The sequence below is a fragment of the Gorilla gorilla genome, chromosome 2 (genome assembly GCF_029281585.2).
Source record: "Gorilla gorilla gorilla isolate KB3781 chromosome 2, NHGRI_mGorGor1-v2.1_pri, whole genome shotgun sequence".
Taxonomy (NCBI): Eukaryota; Metazoa; Chordata; class Mammalia; order Primates; family Hominidae; genus Gorilla; species Gorilla gorilla.
In genome coordinates this window covers 161,416,602-161,438,068 of record NC_086017.1, presented here as the reverse complement: position 1 = coordinate 161,438,068, position 21,467 = coordinate 161,416,602, and the positions used below count along the sequence as shown (strand labels likewise).

The 21,467-nt window shown below is 37.3% G+C and overlaps 1 long non-coding RNA gene across 2 annotated transcripts in view; it reads left to right on the top strand.

Moving 5' to 3' along the window:
- The window catches only part of LOC109026163 (uncharacterized), a 73,935-nt gene that overhangs the window by 31,845 nt on the left and 20,623 nt on the right, over window positions 1-21,467 (top strand). For both annotated transcript variants that reach the window (XR_008678452.1, XR_008678453.1), the window contains exon 2: window positions 4,487-4,561. This is a non-coding gene — a long non-coding RNA (uncharacterized lncRNA). The remainder of the gene's footprint in view (window positions 1-4,486; window positions 4,562-21,467) is intronic.

Here is a 21,467-nt window from a genome sequence, read left to right as displayed (position 1 = left end):
GAGTAAACAGGCAACCTGCAGAATGAGAGAAAATATTCACACGCTATGCATTCAACAAAGATCTAATACCTGGAGTCTTTAAGGAACTTAAAGAGTTGAACAAACAAAAAACAACTCCATTAAAAAATGGGCAAAAGACATGAACAAACACTTGTCAAAAGATGACATACAAGTCACTAACAAACATGAAAAAATGCTTATCATCACTAATCATCAGAGAAATGCAAATCAAAACCACAATGAGATACCATCTCATACCAGTGGGAATAACTATTATTAAAATGTCAAAAAACAACAGATGTTGGTGAGATTGTAGAGAAAGGGAAAGCTTATAAACTGTTGGTGGGAATGTAAATTAGTTCAGACACTGTGGAAAGCAGTTTGGAGATTTCTCAAAGAACTTAAAACAGAACTACCATTTGATCTAGTAATCCCATTACTGGGTATATATCCAAAAGAACACAAATCATTCTACCAAAGGGACACTTAATACTTGCATGTTCACTGCAGCACTATTCACAATAGCAAAGACATAGAACCAACCTACGTGCACATCAACGAAGGGTTGGATAAAGGAAATGTGGTACATATACACCATGGAATACTACACACTCATAAAATAGAACAAAATTGCCTGGCCAACGTGGTGAAACCCCATCTCAACTAAAAATACAAAAAAAAAAATTAGCTGGGCATGGTGGCAGGTGCCTGTAATCCCAGCTATTCAGGAGGCTGAGGCAGGAAAATCACTTGAACCTGGGAGGCAGAGGTTGCAGTGATCGGAGGTCGTGCCATTGCACTCCAGCCTGGGTGACAAGAGTGAGACTCTGTCTCAAAAAAAAAAAAAAAAACAAAGAAAAAGAAAAAGAAATAAAGGAACAAAATTGTGGTCTTTGCAGCAACATGGATGGAGCTGGAGGCCATTATCCTAAGCAAATTAATGCAGGAACAGAAAACCGAATACCACATGTTCTCACTTATAAGTGAGAGCTAAACATCGAGAACTCATGGACATAAAGGTGGCAACAGTAGACACTGGGGACTATTGGAGAGTTGAGGAGGGGTTGAAAAACTAACAGTTGGGTACTATTCTGTATCTGGGTGACAGGATCATTTGTACCCCCAACTTCAGCATCATGCAATATAACCAGGTAACAAACTTGCACATGTACCTCCTGAGTCTAAAATAAAAGTTGGAGCTGGGCGTGTTGGCTCACGCTTGTAATCCTGCCACTTTGGGAGGCTGAGAGGGTGGATCACTTGAGTCCAGGAGTTTGAGACTAGCCTGGGTAACACTGGCAAAACCCCGTCTCAACAAAAAAGTACAAAAACCTTAGCTGGGCATGGTGGGCACACCTGTAGTCCCAGCTACTACTGAGGCTGAGTTGGGAGGATCACTTGAGCCCAGGAGGTGGAGGTTGCAGTAAGTCAAGATTGCACCACTGCACTGCAGCCTGGGTGACAGAGGGAGACCCTGACTCAAAAAAAAAAAAAAAAAAAGTTGAAAAAAAAGAAGATTCCTTGTGCTTCGCTTCTGCATCCTTTCCCCACTATTTCCCCCAATCCCTGGAAACCACTGATCTTTTCATTGTCTCTATAGTTTTGCCTTTTCAGATGTCATATAGTTGGAATTATATAATATGTAGCTTTTTCAGACTAGCTTCTTTTACTTAGCAATATGAATTTAAGCTTTCTCTTCCATGATTTTTTATGGCTTGATAGCTTATTTTTATTGCCAAATTTCATTGTATGGATATGCCACAGTTTATTCATTCATCTACCAAAAGACATCTTGGTTACTTCCAATTTTTGACAACTGTGAATAAATTTGCTGTAAACATTCATGTGCAGTTCTTTTGTGTGTGGGCATAAGTTTTTAACTCATTTTGATTTTAGCCATTCTAATAGGTATGTGGTGGTATCTCATTTTTGTTTTAATCTGCAAATTTGTAACAGCATATGATGTAGAACATTTTTTCATATGCTTACTTGCCAGCTGTATATCTTCTTTGCAGAGGTGTCTGTTCAAATCTCTTGCTCTCTTTCTAATTAGATTGTTTGTTTTTTGTTGTTGAGTTTTAAGAGTTCTTTGTATATCCTGGGTAACAGTCCTTCCCCAGATATGTCCTTTGCAAATATTTTTTCTTAGTCTGTGCCTTATCTTTTCACCATCTTAATGAAATTTTTCACAGAGCAGACATGTTTTATTGTAATGAAATCCAACATCAATGTTGTCTTCTAGAAGTTGTATAGTTTTACAATTAGGTTTGTCATCCATTCTAAGTTAATTTTTGTGTAGTATAAGGTTAGATTCTATATTCATTTTTTGCATGTGGATGATTAATTGTTCCAGTATCATTTATTGAAAATACTATCCTTTCCCCAGTGAATTAACTTAGCTTTGTCAAAGATCAGTTGACGATACTGTGTAGGTCTTTTTCCAGATTCTCTGTTCTGTTCCTGTGCTCTATTTGTCTATTCTTTCACCAATACCACATTGTCTTACTTACTGCAGTTTGTAGTAACTCTTGAGGAAGTATAGTGTCAGTCCTCTGACTTTATTCTTCTTCAATATTTTGTTGGTTATTCTGGGTCTTTTGCCTCCCTATGTAAACTTCAGAATCAGTTTGTTGGTCACCACAAAGTAACTTTCTGGACTACTTTATTGAAATTGCATTGAATCTGTAGATCAACTTGGGAAGAACTGATATTTTAACAACATTGAGTCTTCTTATCCATGAACATGGAATATCTCTTCATTTATTAGTGATCTACTTTGATTTCTTTCATTAGAGTTTTGTAGTTTTCTTCTTGTACCCATGAGATCTTATAGATATTTTGTTAAATTAATACATAAATATTTTGTCTTTTATTTGCTATTTAATGTTGTTCTGAGCTTAAAAATTAAAATGTAAATTTTACCATTCATCTCATATCATGCAATTCCAGTTTTAAGTGCAAACATAAAACATTTAATTCATATGTAGAATCACCAGAATTACACAGTGGAAAATCTGTACAGAATGTATGTCCGTGAAAACAGCCCAGCTGGTAAATGAGAAGTGGTGGAGATACAGGTAGTACAGCTGATCACAGAAGGATGTTAACTAACTAGAGAACAAAGAATACTTCAGCTGGAAAGGAAATAATCTCTTGATCTCTAGTTTCTTGATCTCTAGTTCAAGAAACAAGGTCCCAAATGAAAAGTGGCCAGGGTCACACAGGTAAAGAGTGATGAGAACCTCTCTTACCATCCAAGCAGCATTGTTGAAATTCACTGTGTGATATTAGTTCAGGTTTCTTATATACTGGATTTCAGTTCTGCTGACATTCAAAATTTTATTGAGCTTGACTAGATACTTCTGGGAATATTCAGATGTACACACTGTGAGTCCAAGTAGAATCCCAAAGCAGTTACAACTGTCACAGATGTAGCAATACCTTTGGCCCCAAAACTTGTTGAAGGAGAGACTGAATTAGAACTAGTCACACTGACATGTTTTTAATATTAGGCATTGATTTCTGCTGGGAAATATAAGAGGCATCTTCCTTCATGGGGGAGAAAAGTGACGGGTGTGTATGTGTTCTTGGCAGGAGTTTTTGCCATCTGAGCCAGGCTCAGATGGGGAGAACATCAGATTCAGAAGAGACCTCAGAGATAAACTCATTCAGTGGCTTTTAAACTGTGTTCTAGGGATCCACACACATTTCATTACATTTATTTTATTATTTGAAAAACTGAGTTAAAAAAGGCTTACTACTCAAATGTGTTACAGATCAAAGCTTGATGTGGTAGAAATCACAGATCATGATAATCTTCAAATGTCTCATGAGGAAGTGCTATACACGGTAACTTATGAAAGAGGTATACTACTTTTATCTGTGCTATGCATTGGGGAGCCATACAAGACTTCATTTTACGAAAGGATTCCCTTGCACAAAGTTAAGTTTGAAAACCACTGATCTATTCGTCCGCCTCCAAATAAGCCTCTAAGAACTGTTGATAGATTCATAATACATGTTTAACAAATTTCAGCCATCATTACTTCCTACAGATAGAGAAATTGAGGCCTAGGTTGACTAAATGACTTGCCCAACACATCCAGATATTTAGCAGCAAAGCCAGAATTTTACCTGTGTCTTAACTCCTAGATCATTTTTCCTTTCACTCTATTGCAACCTCCAGATTCCATCCCCAACAAAACAGCTATGATATTAAGTCTTCCAGGCATAGGCTGTATTTACTGTCCCTTTGATCTATCCTTTTCTTAGTCCTGGGAGCCAAGAGGGGAAAAGAGAGAGAGAGAGAGAGATCTCACCAGAGGACTCACCAAGATGTTCTTATTTTGACATCTTTAACGTTGAAAAGGGACAAAAAAGTGACAATCCTGCTTTTAAATGTGTATCCCATTTTCCTTATAAAAACACTTATATGTGGCAGACCATGGATCCTAAATTTTGATCAGAAATGTGATCTTTCTTTCAGTGGTCCCAAAGATGACCAATTGTTGAGAGCCTAGAGGAAAGGGAAGAACCCACATCTACCATGAATGAAGAAATGGTGAGTTCTGACCATCATCCTCCAACTCTTTTTTTTTTTCCAACTCTACAAACTGTGGCACTACACACAAATTTAAGGTATCCACAAGCCCCACTTTTGAAAACTTTTGTCACTTATGCAGCCTGTTCTGAAGATACTTTCAAACCATTCCTTCTCCCATTCTCTATACATCGACATACCCTTGTCTATGCCTGTCTTTCTAGTCTTTGAACACCTCTAAATTCAGGCTTAGAGCAACAAATGAGTAAATGAGGAAAAAATTAAAGCCCTAAACCTCTTTACAAAGGCTTAAATATATGATTAGAATATTATTGTAATATCTACATGGCAAATAATAGGAACTCAATAAATATTTGAATTAATAAATTTGTTTTACATATTTTTACTGAATATTTCTTATTTTCTGCCTACATGTTAAAGTGATTGTTGAAAAGTACACAGATTGATAAAATGAATAACTCAGTAAGCAAAGCTGCCTTTATAGGGAGGTTCAGCCCATGCCCCGCAACACTAGGCTACTTGCTGGTGGGTTTTAGTGATGGTGATGAGTGAGTTACCTGAATTCAGCCATCTTTAACCTACTCCCCCTTGTGGTTAGTGTGAGACATTTTAAGGTGTCTGGTGTGGCTTTCGCTCCTTTAACACTATGTTCTGACCTAGAGATAAAATAATTCACGGACAAAACCAAACTCAAAACCAAAACATTTTAAGAGCGGACTAGTCTAATGTGAATGCGGAAAGACCTAGAGAGCCAGGCCCTTTTCTCTTGATCTCTTTCTTTCCTAAGCAGCTCCTTCACCTTCATCAAGACTCAGCTCAGGACAAACCCCTTCCAGAAAGTTTGTTCTGGTTTCTTGCTCTGTGAGTTTGGGGCCTCACCTTGTGACTGCCTTTATCAAAGAGCCTATCACTCTGTGTCTCTGCTCACTAGGTAGGTATCCCCAATGGACTGTAAACAACCGGAGGTGGGGGCAGGAACTGTGTCTTGCATTTCTTTATTCCAAAATGTCTTCTTTTGCCAGCTATAGAGTAGATGTTCAGTAAATGTTTGTTGAAATAAATAAGTGGTTCTTGCCACTAAAAACTTTAGACAATTGGCATAATATCTCAGGTTGCAGTTTTCTCATTTATAATCTTAGAGATTTAGGAATTTAAGTCCCTAAAGAGTCTGTGTGTCTGGAATTACATTTATTATCAAAATATTCTGTAAGAATTGGTCCCCTTTTGACTTTCAAGTTCTTTTATTTGGGGTCTTTTGAATATCTTTTTGGCTCTATAGAATTGTATGTCATGGTATGTTAATATTGGAGGTGGGAATGGAAAATAGCCCAGCAGTTACTAGCAAAGATGGCATTGAAGAGATTTCTTCATAAGTAATTGTCTGAATGATTATTTTCCAAAGAAAATCATACATTCCATATAGACCTCAAATAAGTTTTTACTTACATTTTTTATTCCATTTGAAGACATACCAGCTTGTGGAGAGGTCTAGAAGTATTTCTCCTCTTGGCTTGGAATTCCCAACATATCGAGTTTTAATAATATTTGACTCAGGACCACAAAGCATTATTTAGCAAATATATAGTTTGTGTTGAAGACATTTGAGGAAACCAGACCACAGGAAGAAAAATACTGCATGATCTCACTTACATATGAAATCTTTTCAAACACTGAATAAATAGAAATGGAGAGTATAATGGCGATTGGGGTGGGAGGATGGGGGAAATGGGCAGATGTAGGTTAAAGGGGACAAAGTTGCAGTTATATAGGATGAATTAGTGTAGAGATCTAATGAATAACATGAGGAAGACAGCTAAAAATATTACAAACTGGAAATTTGCTAAGAGAGATTTTAGGTGCTTTTACCACACACACAAAAGTAAGTATGTGAGAGGATAGATATGTTAGTTGACTTGACTATAGTAATCACTTTATTGTATGTGTGTATATCAAAACATTGTGCTGTACATCTTAAATATATATAATAAAGAAAGTGTTCAAGCTGCCCAAGATCTAGAAGACATCAGAGAGGATTGTATACAAGTCTGGCAGTGAGGCCAAGTGAGAATTCATTGTCTCATCCCATGTCTCTCTTTTGTTTTTGTGAGAATTTGGGTCCATCTGAGGCAGAGAGTGGTGTGCTCTAAGGATACTGAAAGCTGGAACTTTTGTTCTCCTAAAATAGGAAGCACTCAGAAGTGGGAATGTTTTCAGGAGACAGTCCTTTCAGAAATGAGGTAAAAATTTTTCAAATTAAAAAAAAATTTTGGAGGCCATGGAAAGAAACTGATATTTTTAATGAACCAAGTTAGGACAGGAGGACTCTTCAACTGGTCAGAAAATAGAATTTTAAGTAAAGGGAAGAAAAATAACTGTAGATATCAGGATGTTTGTTGTTAAGCAATAATTTTGGGATGTGTATGTGTGTGTTGTTGTTGTTTTTTGAGCCTTACTGCTAGTTTGTAAAGATGGACTTTTCGATTATAAAGAAAACTGCAGGACAGGCATGGTGGCTCATGCCTGTAATCCCAGTGCTTTGGGAGGCTGAGGCGGGCGAATCACCTGAGGTCAAGAGTTCGAGACAAGCCTGACCAACATGGAGAAATCCCATCTCTACTAAAAAATACAATATTAGCCAGGCGTGGTGGCACATGCTGTAATCCCAGCTACTTGGGAGGTTGAGGCAGGAGAATTGCTTGAACCCGGGAGGCAGAGGTTGAGGTGAGCCGAGATCGCACCATTGCACTCCAGTCTGGGCAACAAGAGCAAAACTCCATCTCAAAAAAAAAAAAAAAGAAAAAGAAAACTGCAGTTTGAAATGTAAAATGACCCTATAATGAGGCCTGAATTTGCCTTTACTGCAGTCTTTTCAGGAATATAGGCACAGGTTAATCTGTGTGTACAGGATTATGTTAGCCTCTGAGAGACTCTGGGAAAGGGTTGTCCTATTAAAGTCATAAAGGCTCTTCTTTTCCTTCAAAGCGTATTTTTTTTCTATGTAGAAAATCTACCAGAAAACCTTACCAAATTTCTCAGGATGGCAAAAAGAGTTATCTTAGATCTTCTATTCATGTTTGGGAATTCTAATAAACTGAATTCATGTTTATTTGTTTGTTTTGTTTTAAATTTTTGTGAGTACATCGTACATCTATATAGTTATAGGGTACATGAAATATTTTGATATAGGCATACAATGCATAATAATCACATCAGGGTAAATAGGATATCCATCATCTCAAGCATTTATCCTTCTTTGTGTTTCAAACAGTCCAATTATAGTCTTTTAGTTATTTTTAGATGTACAATAAATTATTGTTGATAGTAGTCACTCTGTCATGCTATCAAATACTAAGTTTTATTCCTTCTATCTAATTATATTTTTGTACCCATTAACCATCCCCACTTACCCCTCACCCCCACTGCCAAACTATCCTTTTCAGTCTCTGGTAACCATCATTCTTCTATCTCCATGAGTTCAATTGTTTTTATTTTTAAATCCCATATATAAGTGAGAACATGCAAAAGTTTGTCTTTCTGTGCCTGGCTTATTTCACTTAACATAATGACCTCCAGTTCCATCCGTGTTGTTGCAAATGACAGGATATTATTCTTTTTTACGCCTGAATAGTACTCCATTGTGTATATGTACATTTTCTTTATCCCTTCATTTGTTGATGGATGCTTAGGTTGCTTTCAAATTTTAGGTATTGTAAACAGTGCTGCAACAAACGTAGAAGTGCAGACATCTTTTCAATATACTGATTTCCTTTCTTTTGGGTATATACCTAGCAGTGGGATTGCTGGATCATATCGTAGCTCTATTTTTAGTTTTTTGAGAAAACTCCAAACTGTTCTCCACAGTGATTGTACTAATTTACATTCCCACCAACAGTGTACAAGGGTTGCCTTTTCTCCACGTCCTTGCCAGCATTTGTTATTGCCTGTCTTTGGATATAAGCCATTTTAACTTAGGTGAGATGATATCTCATTGTAGTTTTGATTTGCATTTCTCTGTTGATCAATGATGTTGAGCACCATTTCATATATCTGTTTGTCATTTGTATGTCTTCTTTTGAGAAATGTCTATTCAGATCTTTTGCCCATTTTAGAATAGGATTATTGGATTTTTTTCCCTGTAGAGTTGTTTGAGCTCCCTATGTATTCTGGGTGTTAATCCTTTGTCAGATGGGTAGCTTGCAAATATTTTCTCCCATGCTATGGGTTGTCTGTTTACTTTGTTGATTGTTTCCTTTGCTGTGCAGAAGCTTTTTAGCTTGATGCGATTCCATTTGCCCATTTTTGCTTTGGTTGCCTGTGCTCATGGGGCATTACTCAAGAAATCTTTGTCCAGTCCAATGTCCAGGAGAGTTTCTCCAATGTTCTTTTTTTTTTTTCAGTAGTTTCATAGTTTTAGGTCTTATATGTAAGTCTGTAATCCATTTTAATTTGATTTATGTATATTGTGAGAGATAGGGGTCTAGTTTCTGCATCTGGATATTCAGTTTTCCCAGCACTGCTTTTTGGAGAGACTGTCCTTTCCCCAGTGTGTGTTCTTGGCACCTTTGTCAAAAATGAGTTCACTGTAGGTGTATAAATTTGTTTCTGGATTCTCTATTCTGATCCATTGGTCTATGTGTCTGTTTTTGTGCCAGTTAGTACCATGCTGTTTTGGTTTCCATAGCTCTGTAGTATTATTTAAAGTCAGGTACTATGATTGCTCCAGTTTTGTTTGTTTTGCTCAGGATAGCTTTGGCTATTCTGGGTCTTTTGTGGTTGCATATAAATGTTAGGATTATTTTTTTCTATTTCTGTGAAGAATGTCATTGCTATTTTGATAGAGGCTGCATTGAATCTGCAGAATGCTTTGGATATATGGACATTTTAATAATATTGATTCTTGCAATCTATGAACATGAAATATCTTTTCATTTTTTGTGTATTCTCTTCAACTTCTTTTATCAGTGTTTTATAGTTTTCACTGTAGAGATCTTTCACTTCTTTGGTGAAGCTAATTCTCAGTTATTTTTTGTAGTTATTGTAAATGTGGTTACTTTCTTAAATTTTTTTCAGATTGTTTGCTGTTGGCATATAGAAATGCTACTAATTTTTGTATGTCGATTTTTTTATCCTGAAACTTTACCAAATTTATCAGTTTGAATAGTTTTTGTGTGTGCGTGTGGAGTCTTTAGGTTTTTCCAAATATAAGATTATATCATCTGCAAACAAGAATAATTTGACTTCTTCCTTTCCAATTTAGATGCCCTTTATATCTTTCTCATTTGATTGCTCCAGTTAGGACTTCTGGTACTATGCTGAATAACAGTGGTGAAAGTAGGCATCCTTGTCATGTTGCAGATCCTAGAGGAAAAGTTTTCAGTTTTCCTTCATTCAATATGATACTAACTGTGGGTCTGTCCTATTTGGCTTTTATTGGGTTGAAGTATATTCCTTTATACCAATTTTTTGAAGGTTTTATTAATCATGAAAAGATATTAAATTTTATCAAATGCTTTTTCAGTATCAATTGAAATGATCATGTAATTTTTGTCTTTCATTCTGTTGATATGATGTATCATCTTCATTAATTTGTGTAAGTTGAACCATCCTTGCATCCCTGGGATAAATTCAATTTAGTCATGATGAATGATCTTTTTAATGTGTTGTTGAATTCAGTTTGCTAGTATTTTGTTGAGGATTTTTGCATCAATGTTCATCAGGGATTTGGCCTGTGTTTTTCTTTTCTTTTTTTGATGTGTCTTTGTCTGGTTTGGTATCAGGGTAATACTGGCTTCATAGAATGAATTTGGAAGTGTTCTGTCTTCTATTATGCAGAGTAGTTTCAGTAGAATTGGTGTTAGTTCTTTTTTAAATGTTTTATAAGGTTATCATTTTGTTTCTGAGCTCTAACAAATAATATAAGCTTGTTTACTTTGTGACAACAAAAATTTGTTTCTCTAGGAATGCATATGCATTCCCAATTTTTATGTCTGTTCCTAGAAAAATAACTGTGTATTCATATATCAGGGCCATTGGACTTTTTTTAAAAAAATAGAAAAACAGGCATAACTTTATTTTTAATTTGTGGGGCACTATTAATAAACCTAGTACGTTTGTAGCACTACAGTGATGTTGAAGCAGGAAATTTCCCTGACCCCTCTGTGGGCAGGAACTGGAGTGCAGGCACTGGAACTAGTCAGCTGCTTCAGCACCGGCAGGGGCAAGCTCTACTCACTCGAACCCACAGTGCTTAACCCCTTGCTGAAGGGGGCATGCAGGTGAGGAGGTACACAAGCTGGGATGGGCGTTTTGGGGTGCCAGCAGAAACAAACTTTGTGCCGGTCCTGTGGCAGTGTCTTGAGGGTGCCCATGACCCCTGAAGCCCCAGAAGGAGTGTTATAGTCAGTGTTCTTTTAGCTTTGCCATCCATGGACAGCTTAAGTGTTAACAGCTCAGTAGAGGGTCAGTGTGACAGCCTTTTGCACCCACACCTGAGTTCTTTTCTGGCATCCAGGAAGAATGTTGCATACATGAATTAGAAGGATGGTCAATGTGGGGGATTTTATTGCCGATGAAGGTGGCTCTCAGCAGGAAGGGGAGCTGCAAAGGGGACGGATTAGGGGAAGGTAATCTTTCTCTGGAGTCTGGCTGGGGATGGCCAAACCCCTCTCCAAAGCTGTGCCATCAACCTGTCCCTCTGAAGTCAAGCTGCTTCTCTCCAACGGTAGTTTCTGACATCCAGCTGCATCTCCTCTTCTCCTCTCTCTGCCGGCTGAGCCTGGGGTTTTTATGGGCACAGGATGGGGGTAGGGGAGGCCATGCGTGGTTTTGAAAAAGGCAACATTCAAGCGGGAAAACAGGGATGTATGTTCTCACTTTGGGCCATAGTTCCAGGCTTGAAGGTGAAGCCCTCGCTGGGGACCTGCCCGCTTCTGCCCAGAATTTTCCTGTCTCCTGTCCCTATCAATGTGAAAATTGGATTTGATTTAAAATGATTAAATATTAGTTAACAGAATCAAAAGTTTTTTGTCGCTAGAAAGACTTAAAAAATAGACCCCCCATTGATCTATTTTTAGGCTTTGTGGTGACAGAGTCTGGCACTTAAGGGACATTCAATAAATATTTGTTGACTCATGATTGACAAGTGTCAATTATGAGGCTAAAATGAAAAGTCCACTTAGAGTATAAGAAGTTTATATAACTTACCTTAACCACTGTAATGATTTTAGCTGAAGTTTTCATTTTTCTTCCTTCATTTGGATTTCCTGACCTCTGAAAAGTGGAAGACAATTTTATGTTAACAAAAGTATCTCTAGGCCAGGCGTGATGGTTCATGCCTGTAATCCCAGCACTTTGATGCCAAGCCAGGAGGATCACTTGAGCCCAGGAGTTTGAGACCAGCCTGGGCAATATAGCAAGACCGTCTCTCTACAAAATTTTTTTTTTTTAAATTAGCTGGGTATGGTGGCATATTCTTGTAGTCCCACCTATGCAGGAGGCTAAAGTAGGAGGATCACCTGAGCCTGGAAGTCAAGGCTGCAGTGAGCTGTGATCTTTCCACTGCAGTGCAGCCTGAGTGACAGAACAAGACCTTGTCACAAAAAACAAACAAATAAAAAAAATCTGTAAAACCTCTAAAATAATGTGATGTCTGGGATTAGCTTCAAAATAACGAACAAGATGGGCTACGAGTTCATCACTGTTGAAGTTGAATGATTCATACATGGGGGTGCATTATATTATCCTCTCTACTTTTATATATATCTAAAACTTTTCAACACATAAAGTTAAAAAAAGGATTTATAAGATGGAAATGTAGTTCCTGTGTCTTTCCCAGATATTTATTTCTCATTCTGGGTCCCTTACTTAAAAGAAAAATGGGGTTGGGGAAAGCACTTCCAGGCTCCAAAAATTTGATGGTATTGCTTATCTCCCTAATCATAGGCCTCCTCTTTAGAAGCTTCTGGACAGGAATGAAAGCTTTTGGAAGCTTCCCAAGACTTATGGTTGAACAGCCTACTTTAGTTTCCATTACCTTCTTTTCTGGGTGGAGAAAAAAGCCCTTTAGGTTCAACAATTTACAGGGATGTGGCAGGGGAGGTGGTTTTCCATTGAGAACGAGATAATGGCAGCATTCCTTGCCTGAGAAAGGAGCTGTAAGGTGCTGTTGCCTCAGGGCACACTCCGGACAACTGAAAGCAGCTGTTGCGGACTGGGCTGGCTTTTAATTAATTATTTTGGTAATTGTGTTGGCAATTTTCCCTTTTCCTTAGTCTTTGGAAAAAAAAAAAAAAAGCAAACACATCTAACTGTTTATGTAACTACTAGAAGAAACACGAGGTTCTTAGCAACTGACCTAGTGTACCTTGACCGAATTGTATCATGTTTTATGGGCATGGACTGCCATATAATTTGTGAGTCTTTTTTGATCACTTGGGTTTTGCTGGTAATATTTCAACAAAGGGGAGGAGACATTCAGGGCTGTCTTTGCTCTTGCCTGGTGAGATGTTCTCACCCTGCTCCAGTATAATTGACCCAATATGAGTTTTAATCTTTTTCCCCCATTAAGAAATGCTCAAATTTATATATAGAATACTGAAATCCAATATATATTTAAGAAGTTATCTCTAAGCAGTATAAAAGAAACCAAATACATTTGTAACACTACAATGATGTAAAAATTTGTTTTGTTTGACTTAAAATGATTAAATATTGGTTAACAGAGTCAATACTTTTTTATTGCTAGAAAGACAAAAAAACAAACCCTGGAGATTATTCTGTCTGAAAGTTCTTTTTTATACAGTAGAAGTTACTGATGCCCAGAAAAGCAGTGTGACTTGTCCACTATCACAGGTCCCTTTGAGAAAACTCAAGTTGCTTTTGCTCTCTCTGAAAAGCAGTTTTACAGGGCCTGACAAGAAAATTCACTCAGCACAGCCACAGTTCAAAAGTTAGTGAGCCATAGGAGCTATGGCAGAGTAGGAAAATGAATTTGCTGTCATCTGCTGTTTTATTTTATGCAAGACACATACCATGGAACCTCCAGCTTTAGGGTTCTCAGGGAGACAATGTAATGTAATGTTTCTATTACAGAAAAAAATAGAGAAAACTCAGCCATAAAAGATCCAGTTCAAAAATTCAGTTAACGTGCATTTGGGAAATCAAAATATCCTTCTCATATTCAAAGAAAATAATTGCTGTTAAAGTCAATTTGGGGGAAGTCTGCTTTTAATAATACTTTCTTTAGAGAATAGTCACTCAAAAAATTGAGAAAACAGATTCAGCTTCAAGTCAAATATTCTCTATGCACTGTACTGATAAGACAGAAATTGGGGGCAGGGGGAGTCTTTTAGAAAAGAATCAGTAAATGGAAAATATATTACCAAGTGAAATGCATCTAACATTTTATTTCTCCTGAAAGAATATTTATAAGAATTAACTTTACTCTGTGTATGAAGTGTATATTATTTATAGCTATTTAAAGCTACTAAAAGAAAATTGAAAAAGGCAATTTAAAAGTGTTTACATTCTCTTAACCTTTTTCATTTTGACTTATTCCAACCACTGCCACCATACATAGAAACTTTCCCATTCTAAAGGAGACAGAGACCACTTTGTAGAACAAAAGTGGCTTTAAACACTTATCTTGTGGTCTTGGGAGAGTGGAGAAAAGAGCGGGGAAGGGGAGGAAAGTAAGGAGGGTAGAAGAAAGGACTCCTTTCTAACAAACCTTTTAAGAGCAATATTCTTAGAAATGTTTAACTCCTATAAACTTTGCCTCACATATTTGCCAAGTGCTAAAAAAACAAAACAAAACAAAACAAAAAAACAGTAAAGGAGACAGTAATAATAGTGGGCTATGAAGGTGGAAGGAAGACAACAAAGATAACTCCAGGAAAGGAACAATGCCTGTGCACTGACCCTGGGGAAGGAAGCAGGGGCATATACGTCTGGACCCTTGAGTTGCGAAGCACTTGACCTTCAGTTCCTCTGTGGATGATGTAAAATAAAGAGCATCCCCCACTTATTTTAATTCCAGTTAACCTAAGTGCATGAAACTTGAGAACTGGGTCATCTGTTCCCCTTAGTGCTAATGAGAAATTTTGAACTGAGTAATTTCACAGGTATGAGCTGGATTATCTATCAAAATGATTTCCTGAAAAAATTGGATAGTGATATACTGTGAATATTATTTATACATAATACTATTGACATACTGCAGATATTATTTTAAAGGGTCTCAGAACTTTTCTTTGCTCATGATCTACTGTAAGAAATACATTTGATATCACAACACACATATGCAAACATGTAAATCTAAATTGCTGAAATGGAAGTTTCATTTAAAAAATACTTTTCCGGCTGGGTGAGGTGGCTGATGCCTGCAATCCCAGCACTTTGGGAGGCCAAGGTGGGCAGATCACCTGTCGGGAGTTCAAAACCAGCCTGACCAACATGGAGAAACCCAATCTCTACTAAAAATACAAAAATTAGCCGGGCGAGGTGGCATATGCCTGTAATCCCAGCTACTTGGGAGGCTGAGGCAGGAGAATCCCTTGAACCCGGGAGGCAGAGGTTGCAGTGAGCTGAGATCGCGCCATTGCACTCCAGCCTGGGCAACAAGAACGAAACTCCATCTCAAAAAAAAAAAAAAAAAAAAAAAAAAAAATCCCAACAAAAAAATACTTCTCCTTGGTAGGCATGATGCATTCTGATATTTTTCCATTTCACTGTATTATTTTTTTAAAAATTCTGGGTTCTAATCCATTAAATTGATTTTACCGCCTACAAAAGAATTGAGACTCAGAGTATGAGTCAAAATCACAAACATAAACAAATCAGGGTGCTGATTGTACTCGAGAATAATATGAAATTCAAGTATATTTTATTTGAAACAAACAAGTCTGGTAGAATCCAGAAGTTATCAAATTTATGTTTTATTTGTCATAATGTAAAACTTCAAATTTTTCAGAATCAGGTATTTTTCCAGTTAGCATGTGGCTTATGCTGGTAAAAGACGATTTGGCAGCGTAGCTCTTTTAAATATTAGACATTTTGCAATGAGAAGAGTAGTGATTTCTCAGTTCTGGGGGCTCTAGTATAATGTTGGAGCCTTAGATAAGAAAGAAAATCTTCTAAATAGAGAATTGCAAGAAGGAACTGACAACAATCTGGAGATAGAAAAAGGTTCTTAAAAATTGCAAAATACTTACTAACACATTGCACACTTACCATTGAATTTAGCTTTCCACAGGATGATGAATGCTTCCAAGAATTTCACGGTTAAAGTATCTTAAAGTTTTGCATTCCAACGCCCTGCTCAATAAATGCAGGATTCCCTTCTGTGTTATTCCTTCAATCATTAAAAATATACTTATTAAACATCCTAAACATCCACAATATGTCCAGAGATGCAGAAAGCAACAAAATTTAAAAAGCTGTCCTCAGGGTGCCTCCAATTAGAAGAGAGAAAAGATGAGCAAAAATATCCTAAAATGGATGCTTATCCCCAATAAGCAGTGAGCTCCCCTGTTTCTTTTCTCCTGCCACAGTAACTCAGTTCCTTTGATTACTGGCTACTTCTTTATTAGAGAGCTCTGGTTGTTAGAAAGTTTTTTACGTTGAATTGTTCCTTCAGTGACATCAGTCCAAATTCTATTTCTGTCCTTGGTGGCCATACAGTTAAAAAAGAAACAGATTCAGAGTAAACCCCGCTTTACCAGATTGACATCAAGAGGGGAGACACATTCCTAAGACCCCATGAAAATCTGAGCGGGACACACCCACTGGCATCCCAGTTTGAGAAATGATAACTCCTGGACTGAATCCTAAAACAGAATCAGAACCACAGGCTATTTTAGTTGACAGAGACCCCTCAAAGATATTTAGCTAACTTCTATAATTCTTTAAATAGAAAAATGAGTTTGCAACCTAATCCACTGAAATATTTTCTAGGAGACGTGATTCTGATTTTATCAAGGTCATCAGTGGGAAAATAGGATTCACTTTTCAGAAGTTTAATGAAGTCAACTTTGCTGCAACAGATTTTTTTTTTTTTTACCACTGAGGCTGATATTTGATATGGTTTAGCCCCTAAAGTAACCTTAAACATAAGGCTCTGGGCTTTTTGATGAAGAATTTGTGTACATAATATCCCCAAGTGAGCTGAAGTTAAGAAGAACTAGTATGAACAACTAATAAATTGTAGTACGGGCTACAATTTATGTAGTACATAGCTTTTTCAAGCTATGGATTATTACTGTTATTATACTATATTCACAGTTTACAATGCATATTCACAAACCTGCTCTTTTTAAGCCTTGCAGTAATCTTTGAAGTAGGTTTTTTAAACCTTTCTTTCACAAAAGTGACCTAAGAAAGAATTGCTCTTACACTCATAGCAAATGAGAACTGGAGTAGCGTAAAGATTTTCTAGTTTAACTCCTTGATTTCATAGAACCCGAGGCATGTAAGGGTTAAGCAACATGGTAGATTTAGGACTAGAACTCAGGAATAAGACTCTCAGGAGATCTCTTTGCCTGAGGTTCTATACCTATTTGCCAGAATCCTGTGGGGGTAATCTGTAAGTCTCATCAGATTCCTCTAAACATTTATAAATTGGACCATGTTATACCTCGTGTTACACAAATTTGTTTCCTCACTTGGCTGTAACTTGGACATCTTTCTATGTTGATACCTATGTTGTGATCTCATTGTTATTTTTGAAGGGTGAAATAATTGGTACTCAGTAAGTATGCTCCAATGCAGTGATACCTATTATTTGTGCCAGTGTCAGTCTTGACTTTTCTGTGTCTGTGCTGTATTAGTTATTAAATATTTTGAAGAATGATTCCTAGTCCTTTCTCTGTATTCCAAAATAGAGCAGCTGTATCTCTCAATTCTTGAATGTAGCCCACAAGATTTCTCAACAAACCTAGAGCTCAGCAAAGGCTAGAACTATGTGATAAGCGTGCAGATCTTCACAATGCAAGGCAGACAATCTGGTGTTCTGAGAGCAAGACTGAGGTCTTTCTGTAGATGCCCAGGCCATATGTGGAAGTTGACACTTGGCAACAACAGGTAACTTTTGTTATTTTATTTTCCACAAGAATTCTGACTGTTAGAGAACCTTCCATGAGTATTCTAATCATTTCTGCTCTTTTGGGCAAATTTAAAGACATTGTAATCCTTAATGATAGTCTCTGAGAGGTAAGAAAGCAGGATTTCTTCCTCCGTACCATCTTGAGTCACAATTGCACATGCGCAAACAGTTGAGCTGAATATCCTTTGATGGAGTCACCAAAATGGCTGAAAAGGGCAATGATTTGATTGATGGCAAAATCAGATGTTTGCCATTTGGTGGTAGAATTGGATAAGGAAATATTTTGGAATCTCCTCTCAATTTTCTCATCAAGTATAGTTTTGACAGAATGCAGAATGTAAAGTGGTTTGGTGTTTTTTTACTCCTAACTTCAAGATAGAAAACTTTCACCACCCTTGTGAATTCCTAATGAATTCAGTATTATTCAGTTTCATGTGTTGCCAACATTTATGCCTTGCAGAAAAATAAGCAACTCCATAGCGGTTTAAATTAGTCAAAATTTGTGATTTTGACTCATGTGTTTGTCAAAATGACAGTTACAGTGTCACTTTGGACTGTTGGGATTTGCAGCATATTGGAAAATAGAACCTCCTCCTTTGCAGTAAATGTGAAACCATAATTGATGTGAGTTCCTTTTTTTTTTCTCCTGTCATCATCAACTAACCTCCAAAATAATAATAATAATGTAATCATGAGGCGTACAGTGGGAAAGTGTCTGGTCTGGCTGGTTGAGCAATGAATGAAGCTGATAGTGGTGATGGGTGGTGTAGCTGTTTTTTCCAGGGTGTCAAGCTTTTTAGATCTCTGACAAATGGAATTACTCTTTATTTTTCATTTACACATTGGCTCACAGCATAATACCTGGTGCCATTTAATGGAACCTATTACCCAATCTAAACAAATTTACTTTAATAATCCACTTATTTCTGTAATCATGATGTATTCATCTTACGGGCTAGAAGAAATAGAGGAAGAAACAAATACATTTTGAAAGCCTAAAAGCTCCTATTATCATACTCGATAGGGCCTAAAAGCCCTATTTTTGTTTTATCAAGGCAAACTTTAAATTAAAATAAAACTTATACTCATCCTAAAACAGAAAACATTCTGCTCATGGTAAGACACAGAGCAGTGTAAATTACACACACGCATGATGACATCAGAAGTAGCTAACAGACTTGCTCTGACCGGAATTAATGTAGGATCAACTCTCAATGTGTTCTCATTCAAACTTCAGCATACTGCACCAGTCAATATGATTTGGTTTAGGTTTTCTTATTTTAGGTACTTTTATGAAAATGACAGATATTGCTTTTATCCCCTTCCTCTCCTGTCCCTCACCCAACATGCACACAATTAAATTATGTAATTGCGTATTATTGTCAAATGACAGAGAGTCTATTTCTGGAGGTTCTGTTATACTACCCTCAATTTTCTCCTGTACCAACAAGCCTATTGACAACATCTACATATTTGCTCTTAGATATTCCTTCTTTGATCTAAGGAACTGAATCCTGTTTAAATGAAAGCAAACACCCCTAAGAGGGGTAATGTTTAAAGATTGTATCAGTCATTAACACCATAGCATAAATTGTTGAATTCAGGTAATTAGCATTTATTACAGGGCTTTTGAGGGCCTGTGTCAGGTCCAGTGACAGTAAAGACATACCCTTGAGGAGCTTTTGACTTTTGTCATTGTTTCATTTGCTAATGTTGGACAAGTTGATTCACTTTTGGGCTCAAGTTTGTCATCTGTGAATTGAAGGGACTGGATTATAATAATGGCTTTTTAAATATCTGGGGATTTCCAGGCTCTCCCTCTGGAAAGGAAAGGAGCTGTAACCAGTAGCTCTTGGTTCACTTATTTATACCTTATGCCTTTTTGAAACTTTTTTTTTGAAGAAAGGGATTTTCAGCTAAAATATTAAAAATTAACAGTTCTGGAAATAACCCTACTGGATGATTTTCAAGATTTTTTTAAAAATCGTTGCCTCCAGTGGCATTCAACATTCTGTAATTTGACCCTATTTTCTCTATTCACAATAGGATAACCTCCTAAGAGGACATTTTCACAGAGAAGAGAGAAGTCCAGTAGTGTACTCTCTGGGGGTTTCTTGGCATTGGTCAGACAAAGACCTAAAGTGTTTAGTGCTGTGTGTGCCAGTGTGGATGTGCAGGAGGTTGCACCCAAGCTCAGCTTGACCATTTCTCAAATTTACCAAAGGCTAGGCCTGGGGCTCACCGGAGCCTGGGCCACCAACTTTGGGAGAAAAAATTTCCCTCTGAGGAACTTAATTTCCACCAATTCTTCCACTTCAGAAATGTCATTTCTCTCTAAGAAGTGCATTTCCTGCTACTTTTCAGAAAGAAGTTTGGGGCTTCAATAATTCCACTGGCTACATTTCAGCAGGCAAAATGTAGCTTAAAAATATACATAGGAAAAAGGAACTTTCTACACAATAATCTCATCTGATATGGAGATACTTTAAATACAAACCCTATTATGCCTTTGGCTCTTTTCCTCCAGCCCCAACTTGGAATCTTTTCTGGAATTGTTCCAAAAAACTCTCTTAACAGTGTCAAAAGAAAAGTTAGGACACTCTTTCAACAGTCCTTTAAAATATTAGAAAGTGCAAAAATCACTAACTGATTTGAACTGACCAAAACAGAGAAGGGCTTGTTGTTTGGCATGATTTTTATGATGCTCAGATAAAATCTCTTCTTGGACTGAGAGTACAAATGGAAAAGATTGAAAGCTATCTGGAATCCTTTTTATTGGGGGCCATAGGGTTTGAAGGTTGAGAAAAGCCCCACACTTCCTTAACTTCCCGCCATTAAACTCTGAACTTTAGGACTGAAATAAAAATCTACTGGGCAAATTTACAAGGGCCTCAGAGCGGCTATCCTAGTGGGGGAAAACACAAGGGGAGGGAGTTGGACTTGGGAATCTTAGCATCTTCTTGTTGGTCCTGACTGTAATAGCATGTATGGTTGGGGGTCTGAGATACAATCTCTACATTCCAGAGAAAAGAGGAATATCAGTAAAGTAGGAAGATGTCCCAGAGACTGGAGAGATGTAGGCAAGTAAAGTTAAGTAAACAGTGATAGTTAGCTTGAGGACTAAGGTAGAGGTAAAATGGAATTGTCCATGCCCAACCCTCACTGATCTTTGAAACTGCTCAGCCTTTTGAGTGACTTCTGGTCAAGAAGAAGCCTGGATTTTCTGAGTGTGGTAGATGTAGACTTTATTACGTGCCATTGTCCCTGAGACAGCTTTTTATTGAAAGAGGAGGAATTTTAAATATATCAAGTGTATTAGTCCATTTTCACGCTGATGATAAAGACATATCTAAGACTGGGTAATTAATATAGGAAAAACGGATTAATGAACTTACAGTTCCACATGGCTGGGGAGGCCTCACAATCATGGCAGAAGGCAAGGAGAAGCAAGTCACATCTTACCTGGGAGGCAGCAGACAAGAGAGAGCTTGTGCAGGGGAACTCCTCTTTTTAAAACCATCAGATCTCATGAGACTTATTCACTATCACAAGAACAGCACGGGAAAGACCTGCCCCCATGATTCAATTACTTCTCTTCAGGTCCCTCCCACAACACGTGGGAATTCAACATGAGATTTGGGTGGGGACACAGCCAAACCATATCATCAAAAGAATACAGATGTCCAGTGAGTTCTAATGATAAATATTTTCCTCCAAGTAGGAGGATCAGAACAAGTGTGAGGTACTTGACTAGAGCCATGGGTTAGGCACTAAGAAAAAGTCTTGCTTCAGACACCAGACTACCCA